General features: G+C 35.6%; 6 non-coding genes across 6 annotated transcripts; all 6 read right to left on the bottom strand.

Annotated features, from left to right (window-relative positions):
- Nucleotides 1-421: 421 nt before the first annotated feature.
- Trnaq-cug (transfer RNA glutamine (anticodon CUG)) lies at nucleotides 422-493 on the bottom strand. The gene has a single exon. It is a non-coding gene; the product is annotated as a tRNA-Gln (tRNA).
- Nucleotides 494-2,573: 2,080 nt separating this feature from the next.
- Trnaq-uug (transfer RNA glutamine (anticodon UUG)) lies at nucleotides 2,574-2,645 on the bottom strand. The gene has a single exon. It is a non-coding gene; the product is annotated as a tRNA-Gln (tRNA).
- A 4,651-nt stretch (nucleotides 2,646-7,296) lies between these two features.
- Nucleotides 7,297-7,368, bottom strand: Trnaq-uug (transfer RNA glutamine (anticodon UUG)). The gene has a single exon. It is a non-coding gene; the product is annotated as a tRNA-Gln (tRNA).
- A 1,148-nt stretch (nucleotides 7,369-8,516) lies between these two features.
- On the bottom strand, nucleotides 8,517-8,588 carry Trnaq-cug (transfer RNA glutamine (anticodon CUG)). Its single transcript has one exon. It is a non-coding gene; the product is annotated as a tRNA-Gln (tRNA).
- Nucleotides 8,589-10,658: 2,070 nt separating this feature from the next.
- Nucleotides 10,659-10,730, bottom strand: Trnaq-uug (transfer RNA glutamine (anticodon UUG)). The gene has a single exon. It is a non-coding gene; the product is annotated as a tRNA-Gln (tRNA).
- Nucleotides 10,731-12,692: 1,962 nt separating this feature from the next.
- Trnaq-cug (transfer RNA glutamine (anticodon CUG)) lies at nucleotides 12,693-12,764 on the bottom strand. Its single transcript has one exon. It is a non-coding gene; the product is annotated as a tRNA-Gln (tRNA).
- Nucleotides 12,765-18,737: the final 5,973 nt, after the last annotated feature.

The raw sequence follows: 18,737 nt of genomic DNA, 5'->3' as shown, positions 1-18,737 counted from the left end.
ATATAGTGCAGTGTAATTGACTCCTCGCGGAGAAAAGTGAGAAGAGGTAACGGTCCGCAGCCAATATCAAGACATAAAGGAAATGTGTTTACGTTGCGCAATTCTTTAATTACAATTAATAAATCAAAGTCGAAATTACAAGATATCTTTGTTTTCAAATCGTAATGTAGTTGCAAAGAATTTGCGAGATTCCCCTTTTTAAGTGCGAATTATTGAATTGTCAGCAAGGAGCACTAGGTTGCAACTCTATTGCGAAACTAGATTCATATTTCGCACTAACCCATTTCCAGGCAATACTGTATGTCGTTAAATAGGTACATACAATGTATCCTCTCATACTCGCTTCTACTATTGTACATTTGTCTTCTGTTCGACATAAAACTTTACGAAAAGGTATTTTTAGGATTAAAAAGATAAACTTAGGTTCCACCGAGATTTGAACTCGGATTGCTGGATTCAGAGTCCAGAGTGCTAACCATTACACCATGGAACCTATCGATGACACAGGGTCATATTCCAAAAACATGTTAGGAGGTAGTAATATATCAGTATTATATCAGCTTACCGTTGGACTCCCTTGTGTTCATTTATATTACCGATAAGGTGCATTCATGTTGTCAGAGATTTCGTCTTACTTTATAGATAAAACGTTACACTCCTGTAATACACACAAACAAACACACACACACAGATGAATATGTATATATATATATATATATATATATATATATATATATATATATATATATATATATATATATATATATATATATATATGAAAATAATAAAAGTGTATATGAAGATTAAAAGTGAAATGCCTAAAAGATTAGTACTATTACGTTCGAGTGGAATGTATATTAAATTAGTAAGATACATTGAAATATCTTAAAGTGATTAAATAAAATGAAATTATGCTGGCTAATTTAAAATCAAGTTATAAAGTTCACTTATGACTATCAGGCTAAATTTAGGCAGATCAATACTCTATATATAAATAATGATATAGTATGTTTTTCCCGAGATTTTAAAGTTCTAAATATGTCATCATTTGACCATCAAGGCGATATTTCTTCTATATTCCTGTCTACGTGAAAACCTCAGAGTCTGGGACTCTGTCTTGAAATCATATCCAGATGAGTTTCTTTAGGAAGCCCATTGAAAATGACATTATTTTATTGATGGAATTTAAGTCCTTTTACTGTCTTGAGTTTGGAACACTCATTACTAAAATTCGCACCTGACTCTTTGGTGCAGAATTGAAAGCACATGTTTCAAACACATACTGGTCCAGAAAATGCCGCGGCTCATATCCTTTCATCTGCACAAAAGCTGACATCCAGATTTCATCTATACCGATAAATATAGGTTTCATCTATACTTATAAATGTAGGTTTGATTATGAGCACTCACAATCTTTAAGTTGTTGAATTTTAAATATCATGGTGTTTACATAGGTTTACTATGGGAACTGAATTAGTACCGTGAGTTCTGTGGACTGAACACATTTGCTCGTGAGATGCCACAGGCCACTCTTGCTTTGGCAATTCTGGCATTTGTCTCATCATCGCTTTGGACTGCACGCGACTGCTACTGCCAAGACAGGTGATCTTGTCCACTGCCAGGTGGGTTTGGCCATTCACGGTGATGGTATCCTCTTGGTAACCAAAACAATAATTTCCTTTAACTTCGTCTTCGGCTGTAGTCTCCTCAGATTGAAAAACAATCCGGCCCACCGGCATCTGATATCGATATCATTGTCCTTACAGTATGGAGTGCTGGGCGATATCGGTACCGTAATGGCAAAAGATCACGTGATAACCAGCAGGCCGCGCCTTTTAAATTCTCAATTTCGAGGTCAATCCTATTGATCACACCTTGGAATATATGCCGATAACTGCAGTCGGATCACCTCACCTGTTTGCGAAAGAAGGATTGTCCGAAAAATTGCGAATGCATCTAACTACTTTTTCATTCGTAAGCTCTAGGTCAATCGTACAGTCATTATCTTCGTAGAAACTGTCGAGGTAGTCCGAATAGATCAGGGTTTATTTGTTGTTTCGGAGACATTTTCAGCGAACAAAATTAAACATTTTTTGTAAATTACTGCGAAGACTTGAAAAATCCGAGGAAATATGGAAAGGTCGTTGAAAAATCCAATGACGTATGGTGAGGTCGATGAAAAATCCAAGGGCGTACGGAAATTTCTTTGAAAAATCCAAGGGCTATGGAAAGGTCTATATATGCATCAATAAACAACCATGTACAGCGATTAACTGACACTTACATAGAGACAGAGCTGATGATCCTCCGACAATATGAAGAAATTTACATACTTCATTTTAGCTTCGAGCTTGTTTTATTTTGAATTTGTAACTCAACAATTGTGACAATTTATTCATACTTTGTTGAACTAACCGGTTTTCAAACTATGTTGTATGACGAAATAGACACACATAGGGATCATATTCGCTTCAATTTGCATACACCCACCTCATCTTTCGCATTAGGATTTACAAAAATAAAATAAAGTCTTTAAATTAATGTAAATAAGAAAGAACTTAAAATAATATTCAAGGTTCCACCGAGATTTGAACTCGGATCGCTGGATTCAAAGTCCAGAGTGCTAACCATTACACCATGGAACCATTGTAGCATGTGTCGACAAGACACTTGTAAAAAGTGTCTCCACTGTTCTACGCCAAGTTCTGACAGCGGCCATTTAGTGGCCATGTTCTGATGACTTATGTTATTAGCAAAATCGCTAATTTTACCAGCCAACTAGATGAAGTCTTACACCTTCGCGTTTCGGAGACTGTGCGGTGTGCTAAAGATCGTCGTGGTGGGCCGAAAGATTGGAAATTTAAAATTTCTGAAAGCTGCATTTCCACTGGCTAATTCCAAAATTAGTAGAATATGACCTCTTAGCGGTCGCTCTCAGATCTTCACGTTAAGACAGAGGAGATTTGAATTTAATCAGATTGCCCCAGGCTTGTATCTATCAGTGTACATAGTTGCCTTATCTTATGTATACAGGAAGTGTAACTATGCAGTGGGAACACGTCACGAGTTGTAATTATATTGACACTAAATATGAAAAGAACTGTAACCCGACTGGGAATATTCTTATTCAATTTTTAGAAGGCAAATGAAGTATCTTTGTTGTTTAAGGTATAAAGTACATTCTGATTAACTTTTGTAAAAGAAACATCAAAGAAAACGCTGAATGTGGCTCTAAATTAATTGATTATGATAATGGTATCGATTCACATCTGAGAAGTGTAGATACATGTTCATTATTAGAATTTAGATAAAAATTAACAATGTTACATGTAACTGAGACATGTGAGTCTTTAGTGTAGTTTCCAAATTTCACCCAGTAATACATGCTAATCATCTGTAAACAATATTCTCTTATATATAGTTTTTTATATTTCTTCTATGAAAGCCACTAGTAGTACGGAAAAGGTCTCTTGTCTCATTCAATAACCTATGGGTCCCCGGACACCCATTCTGGCCTCTAACCCTTTGATAAGCTATCCACCACGCGACATATAGATGTTTGGATAGTTTTTCTTGATTTTTCTATGACGTCCATATGGCTTTTCGCATGTCTTCCCTGCTCTCATACGTAGAACCCTTGAGTTGGATCTGTATTCAATATATACACTGTACAAAAATGCTCACTTTTCGGAGAATTTATTTTGCGGGCAATAAAGAAAATTCCTTGCTCTTGCTATGAGCAAAAAACCCATGAAAATGTTTATATTTTATTTGCTAATTAGTTATATCTGATACACTGACCCTCACAAAACTATTTTATTTATGAACCTGAGATGAAATTCTACATTTCGCCTCTTTCCCTAATGTAATTGTGCCTTCGAACAATGGACAAGGTATATTCCATAATTTAGATGTCTTAATCACTCAGCAAAGAGAGGGAGAGAGAGAGAGAGAGAGATTCACAAGTAAGTTAGTTTCTTCACAGAATAATAGAAACCACTAGCCAATTTCTGACTGCAGTTGTAAGATATCTGAGCAGAAAGTAACAGCTACTTTATAAGTATGCAAGTCAGTTTAATGTGAGTTATAGGCCACCAAGTAGTATTCCTCAGAGAAGATACAAGTCTCGGTTTTAAAAATTAAAGCCACACAAGTACCAGTTTATTACTTTGTGAAAAATGGGTTCATTATGAGAAAATGGCGGCAACCGATGCACCTGCTGGTGAAAGTGTTGTTCCGAAGGCATATGGACAGGACATGCATAGTATAGCCCATAAAACCCCTTAAGCTGGTCATTTGGTGTCAGTAAGACTTATCACAAGATCCTGAATCGTTTTTATTTGCTGAAAATTAAAGTGATGTTTTTAAGTACCTTAGCTCATCTTACACTTGTCAAATGGTAGGAAATCCCAATCAGAAGATATCTAAGGCACATCTGCAACCTATTCCTGCATTTGACCATTTGACAAGCCATCTAATAGAAAAATGGTAGACTCTCGGTTCTTTACCTAACACAAAGTCAAGCAAGCAACACTTGTTGACCATAATGTATGCGTCCCCAAGCTTTTCATAGGCAATTCCTTTAAAGAATATTAAAGCAAAACGTGTTCTAAAAGTTTAGGCAATGTTTTAACACTTGTTTGCCTCCCCAAATCTGTCCAGCAAATTTTATGTTTGATTATTTCCAACAACGTATGCAGGAAGTAGACATTCAATAGTTTAATTTTTGTATCTGTCACCCTGAAAGTAATGGGGCTAGCTCAAGACTGTCCGAAAACTCTCTCACCTACCCAGGATACATGTATACCATTATATTGAATCAAACCTTATAAAAGACAGTGATCAGTAAAATCCTGGATTGTATAATTATCGAGTAAGATCAGGAGAGTTTTTTAAAATATATAGTGTATCCCATATTGGTAATTATCACCAAATAAAAGATGCCATGACTACCCTAGGACAGCAAAAGACTGTCCCAAAACAACCTCAACTACCCATGATACATGTAGGCGATTAAATAGAACAAAACCAAATAAAAAGACAGCGATCTGTAAAATTCTACCCTGTATAATTATCGAGCAAGATCATTAGAGTTTATTCTTTTGTTGATACTTGCTGAAGACTGTCCCAAAACACACTCATCGACCGCAACATTCATATTTCAAAATATCTTTAAAGCTTCTTTCTTAAATCTTTAATATGACAAAGAGCAGCTGAATAATTACATCCTAAGAGTCCTATCTTTATATTTGCAAAATTCTTGAACCAAATTATTAATTTTAATTGGTTTGATAATGGCAAGAATTACAAAAAATAAAAGTAAAATCTCCTGTAAAATCTTTTGTCTCTGATTATTTTCAGTTTTAGAGACAAATGTTTTAATGGATGCAAAGTAGTTTTAAAGCTGTTTTTTGTTTTTGTTTTTTATATATATAAATACATTCAAAGGTTAAGGTTCCGTACATTAACAATGCAAATTAAGTATTTGGGAACAACTGTACACTAAATCTAATACTTCTAATCGCAAGTAAATACTTTTATCATGATACCAACATGATTTTCCACAGTTTGATTATTTGGGTTTTTTTTGCGGCAAAATATGTTCCAAAATGAAGATCATGATAAGAATAATAACACCTGTAAGGAATGATTAATTGTTTTTAATGTCATTTTACCTATAAACTTTTTTATGTGCTATTGATGTTGATCTGAATTATTTTATTTTCGCGGGAGCTTATGTACAATATTATCACAGGAAAAGAAAGACGTCTGTGAGGTGCGTCAAAATGGGTGACGTACAATACAATCCTTACAACCAGGGTTCGTCCGATGAATACTCGTTAAGAAGATTACGAGGGAATATATCATTGTCATTTCTGATCCTTACTTTGCTAAAATAACTAATGTTTCCAAGTAATGAGAGATGACACTAAGAAGTAGATTTCTTAAACTTTGAAGGTAAATACTTCAGTGCGTCAAAACTGGGTTTGAAAAAGATGGACCACCCTGTTGTAGTGTATGCGTTTTTGTTCTCGTAAGGTGCTATAAATCGCTTAGATCTTCGAGAAAGCATATGGCTTTAGAGACGATTAAAACTGTGTTGGTAATGTACACCTCAAAAAAGGGGAGTGAAAGAGTTATCGACATAAAATGAATGCCGTAAAGGAAAAAAATTAGAAATTTAGAGAGACACGAGATGGACGACAAAGACGATACTGATAAAACTTAGTATTTACATTGTTGCAGGACCAAATAGGTATAAAAACAGCAGTTGGAATGATGTAATTGTAAAGTTCAGAAACAGAATATACAAAGTTTGTAGTAACTGACATTGCGTTTGTCATACGACAAATTACGGAATCGATTCAGTTGTGGCAAATCGCAAGATAAAATAACGCAGAAGGAAAGTTGATCGAAAAACTTGCAAGCAACCATTTACAGCTTGCATCAATGAAAATTAGAAAATTCTTGACTAGAATTATGAATGTAGCACTTGCAAGCAGTCATTTACAATAATGCAGAAGGAAAGTAGCACTTACAAACTGCCACGTACAATTTGCATCAATGAAAATACAATATACATTGATAGAATTATGAAAGTAGCACTTGCAAGCAGCCATTTACAATAATGCATCATGGAAGATTAGGAAATACACGCATATAATTATTTCGGTAATCCACCTCCATATATGCCTGCCATATTTCCGACAACGTGTGTGTCCGATTTAGATTTTTAACGTAGCTTTAAAATAAATTCAGTCATATCGCTACGATGCCTGCAATGTGGCAGTTTATAGTGATGTCTAGCACTGGGGCATCATGCTGCAGACATGTAGCATGATGTACCACACAGACACATTATCCTGACACCAGGCCGACCAGTCCTAAAACTAACCTCTTAATGCTGTGCGCCTAGCGAGGTAGCTGTTAGTACCATTTTTGTAAGTCTTTGGCATGACTCGGCCGGGGATCAAACCCACGATCTCCCACATCCAAGGCGGGCGCTCTAACCACTAGGCCACTGGAGCGGTCCGACAACGCAAGCTTTCAATTTCTAGGTTATCTTTGTCCTTTGACGGTAAGTGAAAAATTAAGAAAACAAAGTCGTAATTACAAAATTTCTAAGTGCAAAAATTGTAATGTTGTTGAAGAGGATTTAGGTAATATATAGTTGTAAGTACGAATTACTGAGTTGTAAGCAAGGGGCTGTAAGTCGCTTCTTCTTCTTCTGTACATTCGCCTCCTGTTCCACATGAAACTTTGAGAAAAGTATTTGAATAAAAATAAAAAAATCCTAGGTTCCACCGAGATTTGAACTCGGATTGCTGGATTCAAAGTCCAGAGTGCTAACCATTACACCATGGAACCTATCGGTTACAACGGGTCATCTTCTCAAAACTTATTAGTAGGTTGTAGTATATGCGTATTCTTTACTGTTTTGCTAAAACATGTGCATGAGGTAATAGGAGCGAGGCGATAATGCTCAATAGGAAGAGAGCTATTCCAGTATCCAATGGCAATGACATGCGCAAATCGCAATATGTCTGTGTGTGACGGGTTCGCACACACTGGCTGCTGAATGGAAAAGTAAAAATAAATATACACACATTTGGCGGGAAACGCTTTCCAACGCAGGTTTATTCGTTTCCTATCACCATCATATACGTGAATCAGAGGAATAATTTAGCGGTGAGTACCCTGTGGACACCAACTTTTGGTGTCCGCAATATAAAATGTTTCCATCAAGAAGGTTTATGCTTTGAATCCGTGTCCATAACGCATTAAATTGGAATACACAGAGTGGAGAGAGAGAGAGAGAGAGAGAGAGAGAGAGAGAGAGAGAGAGAGAGTGAGAGAGAGAATAACTATAAAAGAAAAAGATCATATTTGTATAACAACAATGTGATCGTAAAGTGTACCTCTTATCACTTTGCACATTAGTGACATTTATAATAAATGTGTACGAATACAGTTTCTAAGGTATCGAGTGCTGGTCAGTATCAGTGTTGTCATGGTAGAGGTCACGTTATAGAAAAGGGATTCGCTATTTAAAATTGATATCGACTAATATATGCATATATTCATAATGAAACACATATAGTGCAGTGTAATTGACTCCTCGCGGAGAAAAGTGAGAAGAGGTAACGGTCCGCAGCCAATATCAAGACATAAAGGAAATGTGTTTACGTTGCGCAATTCTTTAATTGCAATTAATAAATCAAAGTCGAAATTACAAGATATCTTTGTTTTCAAATCGTAATGTAGTTGCAAAGAATTTGCGAGATTCCCCTTTTTAAGTGCGAATTATTGAATTGTCAGCAAGGAGCACTAGGTTGCAACTCTATTGCGAAACAAGCTTCATATTTCGCACTAACCCATTTCCAAGCAATACTGTATGTCGTTAAATAGGTACATACAATGTATCCTCTCATACTCGCTTCTACTATTGTACATTTGTCTTCTGTTCGACATAAAACTTTAAGAAAAGGTATTTTTAGGATTAAAAAGATAAACTTAGGTTCCACCGAGATTTGAACTCGGATTGCTGGATTCAGAGTCCAGAGTGCTAACCATTACACCATGGTACCTATCGATGACACGGGGTCATATTCCAAAAACATGTTAGGAGGTAGTAATATATCAATATTATATCAGCTTACCGTTGGACTCCCTTGTGTTCATTTATATTACCGATAAGGTGCATTCATGTTGTCAGAGATTTCGTCTTGCTTTATAGATAAAACGTTACACTCCTGTAATACACACAAACAAACACACACACACAGATGAATATGTATATATATATATATATATATATATATATATATATATATATATATATATATATATATATATATATATGAAAATAATAAAAGTGTATATGAAGATTAAAAGTGAAATGCCTAAAAGATTAGTACTATTACGTTCGAGTGGAATGTATATTAAATTAGTAAGATACATTGAAATATCTTAAAGTGATTAAATAAAATGAAATTATGCTGGCTAATTTAAAATCAAGTTATAAAGTTCACTTATGACTATCAGGCTAAATTTAGGCAGATCAATACTCTATATATAAATAATGATATAGTATGTTTTTCCCGAGATTTTAAAGTTCTAAATATGTCATCATTTGACCATCAAGGCGATATTTCTTCTATATTCCTGTCTACGTGAAAACCTCAGAGTCTGGGACTCTGTCTTGAAATCATATCCAGATGAGTTTCTTTAGGAAGCCCATTGAAAATGACATTATTTTATTGATGGAATTTAAGTCCTTTTACTGTCTTGAGTTTGGAACACTCATTACTAAAATTCGCACCTGACTCTTTGGTGCGGAATTGAAAGCACATGTTTCAAACACATACTGGTCCAGAAAATGCCGCGGCTCATATCCTTTCATCTGCACAAAAGCTGACATCCAGATTTCATCTATACCGATAAATATAGGTTTCATCTATACTTATAAATGTAGGTTTGATTATGAGCACTCACAATCTTTAAGTTGTTGAATTTTAAATATCATGGTGTTTACATAGGTTTACTATGGGAACTGAATTAGTACCGTGAGTTCTGTGGACTGAACACATTTGCTCGTGAGATGCCACAGGCCACTCTTGCTTTGGCAATTCTGGCATTTGTCTCATCATCGCTTTGGACTGCACGCGACTGCTACTGCCAAGACAGGTGATCTTGTCCACTGCCAGGTGGGTTTGGCCATTCACGGTGATGGTATCCTCTTGGTAACCAAAACAATAATTTCCTTTAACTTCGTCTTCGGCTGTAGTCTCCTCAGATTGAAAAACAATCCGGCCCACCGGCATCTGATATCGATATCATTGTCCTTACAGTATGGAGCGCTGGGCGATATCGGTACCGTAATGGCAAAAGATCACGTGATAACCAGCAGGCCGCGCCTTTTAAATTCTCAATTTCGAGGTCAATCCTATTGATCACACCTTGGAATATATGCCGATAACTGCAGTCGGATCACCTCACCTGTTTGCGAAAGAAGGATTGTCCGAAAAATTGCGAATGCATCTAACTACTTTTTCATTCGTAAGCTCTAGGTCAATCGTACAGTCATTATCTTCGTAGAAACTGTCGAGGTAGTCCGAATAGATCAGGGTTTATTTGTTGTTTCGGAGACATTTTCAGCGAACAAAATTAAACATTTTTTGTAAATTACTGCGAAGACTTGAAAAATCCGAGGAAATATGGAAAGGTCGTTGAAAAATCCAATGACGTATGGTGAGGTCGATGAAAAATCCAAGGGCGTACGGAAATTTCTTTGAAAAATCCAAGGGCTATGGAAAGGTCTATATATGCATCAATAAACAACCATGTACAGCGATTAACTGACACTTACATAGAGACAGAGCTGATGATCCTCCGACAATATGAAGAAATTGACATACTTCATTTTAGCTTCGAGCTTGTTTTATTTTGAATTTGTAACTCAACAATTGTGACAATTTATTCATACTTTGTTGAACTAACCGGTTTTCAAACTATGTTGTATGACGAAATAGACACACATAGGGATCATATTCGCTTCAATTTGCATACACCCACCTCATCTTTCGCATTAGGATTTACAAAAATAAAATAAAGTCTTTAAATTAATGTAAATAAGAAAGAACTTAAAATAATATTCAAGGTTCCACCGAGATTTGAACTCGGATCGCTGGATTCAAAGTCCAGAGTGCTAACCATTACACCATGGAACCATTGTAACATGTGTCGACAAGACACTTGTAAAAAGTGTCTCCACTGTTCTACGCCAAGTTCTGACAGCGGCCATTTAGTGGCCATGTTCTGACGACTTATGTTATTAGCAAAATCGCTAATTTTACCAGCCAACCAGATGAAGTCTTACACCTTCGCGTTTCGGAGACTGTGCGGTGTGCTAAAGATCGTCGTGGTGGGCCGAAAGATTGGAAATTTAAAATTTCTGAAAGCTGCATTTCCATTGGCTAATTCCAAAATTAGTAGAATATGACCTCTTAGCGGTCGCTCTCAGATCTTCACGTTAAGACAGAGGAGATTTGAATTTAATCAGATTGCCCCAGGCTTGTATCTATCAGTGTACATAGTTGCCTTATCTTATGTATACAGGAAGTGTAACTATGCAGTGGGAACACGTCACGAGTTGTAATTATATTGACACTAAATATGAAAAGAACTGTAACCCGACTGGGAATATTCTTATTCAATTTTTAGAAGGCAAATGAAGTATCTTTGTTGTTTAATGTATAAAGTACATTCTGATTAACTTTTGTAAAAGAAACATCAAAGAAAACGCTGAATGTGGCTCTAAATTAATTGATTATGATAATGGTATCGATTCACATCTGAGAAGTGTAGATACATGTTCATTATTAGAATTTAGATAAAATTAAACAATGTTACATGTAACTGAGACATGTGAGTCTTTAGTGTAGTTTCCAAATTTCACCCAGTAATACATACTAATCATCTGTAAACAATATTCTCTTATACATAGTTTTTTATATTTCTTCTATGAAATCCACTAGTAGTACGGAAAAGGGTCTCTTGTCTCATTCAATAACCTATGGGTCCCCGGACACCCATTCTGGCCTTTAACCCTTTGATAAGCTATCCACCACGCGACATATAGATGTTTGGATAGTTTTTCTTGATTTTTCTATGACGTCCATATGGCTTTTCGGATGTCTTCCCTGCTCTCATACGTAGAACCCTTGAGTTGGATCTGTATTCAATATATACACTGTACAAAAATGCTCACTTTTCGGAGAATTTACTTTGCGGGCAATAAAGAAAGTTCCTTGCTCTTGCTATGAGCAAAAACCCATGAAAATGTTTATATTTTATTTGCTAATTAGTTATATCTGATACACTGACCCTCACAAAACTATTTTATTTATGAACCTGAGATGAAATTGTACATTTGGCCTCTTTCCCTAATGTAATTGTGCCTTCGAACAATGGACAAGGTATATTCCATAATTTAAATGTCTTAATTACTCAGCAAAGAGAGGAAGAGAGAGAGAGAGAGAGAGAGAGAGAGAGAGAGATTCACAAGTAAGTTAGTTTCTTCACAGAATAATAGAAACCACTAGCCAATTTCTGACTGCAGTTGTAAGATATCTGAGCAGAAAGTAAGTTTCTAAGGTATCGAGTGCTGGTCAGTATCAGTGTTGTCATGGTAGAGGTCACGTTATAGAAAAGGGATTCGCTATTTAAAATCGATATCGACTAATATATGCATATATTCATAATGAATCACATATAGTGCAGTGTAATTGACTCCTCGCGGAGAAAAGTGAGAAGAGGTAACGGTCCGCAGCCAATATCAAGACATAAAGGAAATGTGTTTACGTTGCGCAATTCTTTAATTGCAATTAATAAATCAAAGTCGAAATTACAAGATATCTTTGTTTTCAAATCGTAATGTAGTTGCAAAGAATTTGCGAGATTCCCCTTTTTAAGTGCGAATTATTGAATTGTCAGCACGGAGCACTAGGTTGCAACTCTATTGCGAAACTAGATTCATGTTTCGCACTAACCCATTTCCAGGCAATACTGTATGTCGTTAAATAGGTACATACAATGTATCCTCTCATACTCGCTTCTACTATTGTACATTTGTCTTCTGTTCGACATAAAACTTTAAGAAAAGGTATTTTTAGGATTAAAAAGATAAACTTAGGTTCCACCGAGATTTGAACTCGGATTGCTGGATTCAGAGTCCAGAGTGCTAACCATTACACCATGGAGCCTATCGATGACACAGGGTCATATTCCAAAAACATGTTAGGAGGTAGTAATATATCAGCATTATATCAGCTTACCGTTGGACTCCTTGTGTTCATTTATATTACCGATAAGGTGCATTCATGTTGTCAGAGATTTCGTCTTACTTTATTGATAAAATGTTACACTTCTGTAATACACACAAACAAACACACACACAGAGATGAATATGTGTGTATATATATATATATATATATATATATATATATATATATATATATATATATATATATATATATATATGAAAATAATAAAAGTGTATATGAAGATTAAAAATGAAATGCCTAAAAGATTAGTACTATTACGTTCGAGTGGAATGTATATTAAATTATTAAGGTGCATTGAAATATCTTAAAGTGATTAAATAAAATGAAATTATGATCGCTAATGTAAAATCAAGTTATAAAGTTCACTTATGACTATCAGGCTAAATTTAGGCAGATCAATACTCTATATATAAATAATGATATAGTATGTTTTTCCCGAGATTTTAAAGTTCTATATATGTCATCATTTAACCATCAAGGCGATATTTCTTCTATCTTACTGCCTACGTGAGAACCTCAGAGTCTGTAACTCTGTCTTGAAATCATGTCCACATCAATTTCCTCAGGAAGCCCATTGAAAATGACATTATTTTATTGATGGAATTTCAGTCCTTTAACCGTCTTGAGTTTGGAACACTCATTACTAAAATTAGCACGTGACTCTTTGGTGCGGAATTGAAAGTACATGTTTCAAACACATACTGGTCCAGAAAATGCCGCGGCTCATATCCTTTCCTCTACACAAAAGCTGACATTCAGATTTCATCTATACTGATAAATATAGGTTTCGTCTATACATATAAATGTAGGTTTGATTATGAGCACTCACAATCTTTAAGTTGTTGAATTTTAAATGTCATGGTGTTTACGTAGGTTTACTATGGGAACTGAATTAGTACCTTGAGTTCTGTAGACTGAACACATTTGCTCGTAAGATGCCACAGGCCATGCTTGTTTTAGCAATTCTGGCATTTGTCTCATCATCGATTTGGACTGCACGCGACTGCTACTGCCAAGACAGGTGATCTTGTCCACTGCCAGGTGGCTTTGGTCATTGTCGGTGACGGTATCCTCTTGGTAACCAAAAACAGTAGTTTCTTTTAACTTCGTCTTCGCCTGTAGTCTCCTCAGATTGAAGAACTTTCCGGCACACCGGCATCTGATATCGACATCATTGTGCCTACAGTATGGAACGCTGGGCGATATCTGTACCGTAATGGCAAAAGATCACGAGATAACAACCAGGCCGCGCCTTATAAATTCTCAATTTCGAGGTCAATCCTATAGATCACACGTTGGAATATATGCCGATAACAGCAGTCGGATCACCTCACCTGTTTGTGAAACAAGGATTGTCCGAAAAAATGCGAATGCATCGAACTATTCTTTTCATTCGTAAGCTCTGGGTCAATCGTAAAGTCATTATCTTCGTAGAAACTGTCGAGGTAGTCCGAATAGATCAGGGTTTATTTGTTGCTTCGAAGACATTTTCAACGAACAATATTAAACATTTTTCGTATCTTACTGCGAAGACTTGAAAAATCCGAGGACATATGGTGAGCTCGTTGAAAAATTCGAGGACGTATGGTGAGGTCGTTGAAAAATCCAAGGGCGTATGGAAATTTCATTGAAAATCCAAGGGCTATGGAAAGGTCTATATATGTATCAACAAACAACCATGTACAGCGATTAACTGACACTCACATAGAAAGAGACATGATGATCCTCCGGCAATATGAAGAAAAGGTCAAACGTTATTTTACCTTCGAGCTTGTTTTATTTTTAATTTGTAACTCAACAATTGTGACAATTTATTCATACTTTGTTGAACTAACCGGTTTTCAGTCTCTGTTGTATGACGAAATAGATACACATAGGGATCATATTCGCTTCAATTTGCATACGCCCACCTCTTCTTTCGCATTAGGATTTACAAAATTAAAATAAAGTCTTTAAATTAATGTAAATAACTAAGAAATAAAATTCAAGGTTCCACCGAGATTTTAACTCGGATCGCTGGATTCAAAGTCCAGAGTGCTAACCATTACACCATGGAACAGATGTACCATATGTTGACGAGACATTTATAGAATGTGTCTCAGCTCAGCTTCATTAAAATCAGATCTCCACTGTTCTACGTCAAGATCTGACAGCTACCATTTAGGGGTCATGTTCTGATGACTTATGTTATTAGCATAATCGCTAATTTTATCAGCCAACCAGATGAAGTCTTCCACTTTCGCGTTTCGGAGACTGTGCAGTGATCATCATGGTGGGCCGAACGTTTGGAAATTTAAAATTTCAGAAAGCTGCTTTTCCATTGGCTAATTCCAAAGTTAACAGTACATGACCTCTTAGCGGTCGCTCTCAGATCTTCACGTAAGACAGAGGAGGTTTGAATTGAATCAGTTTGCTCCAGGTTTGTATCTATAAGTGTACATAGTTGCATTATCTTATGTACACAGGAAGTGTAACCGTGTAGTGGGAACACGTCACGAGTTGTAATTACATTGACACTAAGTATGAAAAGAACTGTAACCCGACTGGGAATATCCTTATTCAATTTTTAGAAGGCAAACGAAGTACCTTTGTTGTTTAAAGTATACAGTATATTCTGATTAACTTTTGTGGGGAAAAAAATATCAAACAAAACGCTGAATGTGGCTCCAGTCAACTGATCATGATAATGGCATCGACTCGCATCTGAGGAGTGTAGATACATGTTCATTATCAGAATTTAGATAAAATTAAAAAATGTTACATGTAACTGAGACATGCGAGTCTTTAGTGTAGTTTCCCAATTTAACCCAGTAATGTATACTAATCATCTGTAAACAATATTCACTTATTCATATTTTTTATATTTCTTCTATGAAATCCACTAGTAGTACGGAAATGGGTCTTTTGCCTCATTCAATAACCTATGGGTCCCCGGACACCCGTTCTCGCCTCTAACTCTTATGATCAGCTATCCACCACGCGACCCATAGATGTTTGGTTACTTTTTCTTGATTTTTCTATGACGTTCATATGGCTTTTCTGATGTCTTCCCTGCTCTCATACGTAGACCCTTGAGTTGTTAAGTCTAACTCATCTTAATGTAACAGCATATCCGTATTTCTTAATGTAACACTATATGTGTGTTTCTTAATGTAACAATACATCAGTGTTTCGTAATGTCACAATATATCCGTGCTTCTTAATATAGCAGTATATCCGTGTTTCTTAATGTAAAAATATAGGAGTTCAATTTACCTGGGTGGGGGACGATATTGACAGAATTAGAAGCTTAACAACAGATGATCTAATTGCGAAACATATACATGTAATGGAAGAACTTGTATAGAAACATAAATTAAATGATATATACAGAGAAACAAATTTACTTAGGACCCAATATGCATGAGTATAAAAATGAAAAAGCTAGTGGATGGGACAAATTCTATGATACATGTTTTCAGGATAATCTATATAAAAATGCAAAAATGCATAATTTTGTAATTTCAGATCATAAATTAATATGTCGAGATTTTAAAATATTAAGTATAAAAAGTTGGGGGAAGAGAGTATGGAAACTAAAAAAATTTTTTTAGAAGCAGATGATTTTAGAGAAAATATATAAAATGAATTAGAAAACTTTTAAAAAAAATTGATAACAGAGATATAATTACGGATCGAGATAGTTTAAACACTACAATTAAAAAATAGTAATATATCATTCTATTAAAAGGAACAAACTACAAGAAATGGAGGAAAAAAAATTAAAATTCTTCTGAAAGGGAAATTACCAGAGGAACAGGAAAAGCCATTACAAAACCAACTGGAAAAAAATCACTGATGAGGAGAATAGAGGGACTGAATTAAGAACGTGGAAATACAATACCATAAACAAAAGATCAAATGGACTATATAAAAGAGAGGAATTAAGTAGAGGGGGGAAGCAACTAGAGAAGCGAAATGAAAATGGGAGGGAAATAACGGAAAAACGAAATACTAGGGAAAATTAAGGATTTTTATACCAACTTGTATACTTCACAAAACATGGATTTACTAACTATAAATGAATATCTAAAAGATATTATATGTGATAAGATATCATCAGAACATAGGGACCTATGTGATGATTTCATATCAGAAAATGAAATAAAAATTACAGTCAGTCAGCTAGCAAAATAGAAATCCCCAGCGAGAGATGGACTCATGGCGGAATTCTATAAAAAAAAATCCAAAGTGAGCTAGCGCCGATTCTGGAAAATTGATATAATAGCATTCTTTTAAAAAATGACATGATGACGAAAACAATGAGCGAAGGGTTAATAACAATTACATACATTGACACTAAATATTATAAGAACTGTAAACCGACTGGGAATATCCTTATTCTATTTTTAGAAGGCAAATGAAGTACCGTTGTTGTTTTAGGTATAAAGCACATTCTGATTAATTTTTGTAAACAAACATATCAAACAGAACGCTGAATGTGGATCCAATCAACTGATCATGATAATGATATCGATTCATATCTGAGGAGTATAGATACATGTTCATTATTAGAATTTAGATAAAATTAAACAATGTTACATCTAACTGAGACATGTGAGTCTTTAGTGTAGTTTCCCAATTTAACCCAATAATTTATGCTAATCATCTGTAAACAATATTCACTTATACATAGTTTTTTCTATTTCTTCTATGAAATCCACTAGTAGTACGGAAATGGGTCTTTGGCTCATTCAATACCCCATGGGTCCCTGGACACCCATTTCCGCCTCTAACCCCATGACAAGCTATCTCCTACGCGACCCATAGATGTTTGGTTACTTTTTCTTGATTTTTCTATGACGTTCATATGGCTTTTCTGATGTCTTTCCTGCTCTCATGCGTAGAACCCATGAGTTGTTAAGTCTAACTCATATTAATGTAACAGCATCTCCGTGTTTCTTAATGTAACAATGTATCCGTGTTTCTTAATGCAGCAGCCTATCCGGCAATATGAAGAAATTTTTAAACTTTATTTTAGCTTCGAGATTGTTTTATTTTTAATTTGTAACTCAACAATTGTGAAAATTTATTCATACTTTGTTTAACTAACCGGTTTTCAAACTATGTTGTATGACAAAATAGACACACATAGGGATCATATTCGCTTCAAATTGCATACCCCACCTCTTCTTTCGCATTAGGATTTACAAAAAACAAAATAGGGGCCCCGAGTGGCCGAGTGGTCTAAAGCGTTCTCCGTTACGGATCACTGCCATCTCACCTCTGTCTGTGTGGGTTCGAGTCTCGGGTTCAGCCAATGTGGATATGTGAGAAAGCTTGCCAGTAGCTTTTCGTGGGTCGGTGGTTCTTTCCGGGGTTTTCCCAGGTTCTTCCTCCATCATTAATACTGGCCGCCATGTATAGCCCATCTTGTGCTGAAAAATTGCGTTAATCCCAACAACAAAAATAAAATAAAGTCTTTAAAGTAATGCAAATAAGAAAGAAATTAAATAAAAATCAAGGTTCCACCGAGATGTAGTATGTGTTGACGAGCCACTTATAAAATGTGTCTAAGCTCAACTTCATTAAAATCAGATCTCCACTGTTCTACGTCAAGATCTGACAGCTATCATTTAGGGGTCATGTTCTGAAGACTTATGTTATTAGTATAATCGCTAATTTTTTTCAGCTAACCAGATGAATTCTTCCACTTTCGCGTTTCGGAGACTGTGCGGTGATCATCATGGTGGGCCGAACGATTGGAAATTTAAAATTTCTGAAAGCTGCATTTCTATTGGCTAATTCCAAAGTTAACTGTACATGACCTCTTAGCGGTCGCTCTCAGATCTTCACGTAAGATAGAAGAGATTATAATTTAATCAGATTGTAGTGGGAAAACGTCAAGGGTTG

The sequence above is a fragment of the Sinohyriopsis cumingii genome, chromosome 17 (assembly GCF_028554795.1).
Source record: "Sinohyriopsis cumingii isolate HCF-2022 chromosome 17, ASM2855479v2, whole genome shotgun sequence".
NCBI classification, from domain to species: Eukaryota; Metazoa; Mollusca; class Bivalvia; order Unionida; family Unionidae; genus Sinohyriopsis; species Sinohyriopsis cumingii.
Note: the sequence above shows the minus strand (reverse complement) of the source record. Positions and strands in the feature narration are given on the sequence as shown.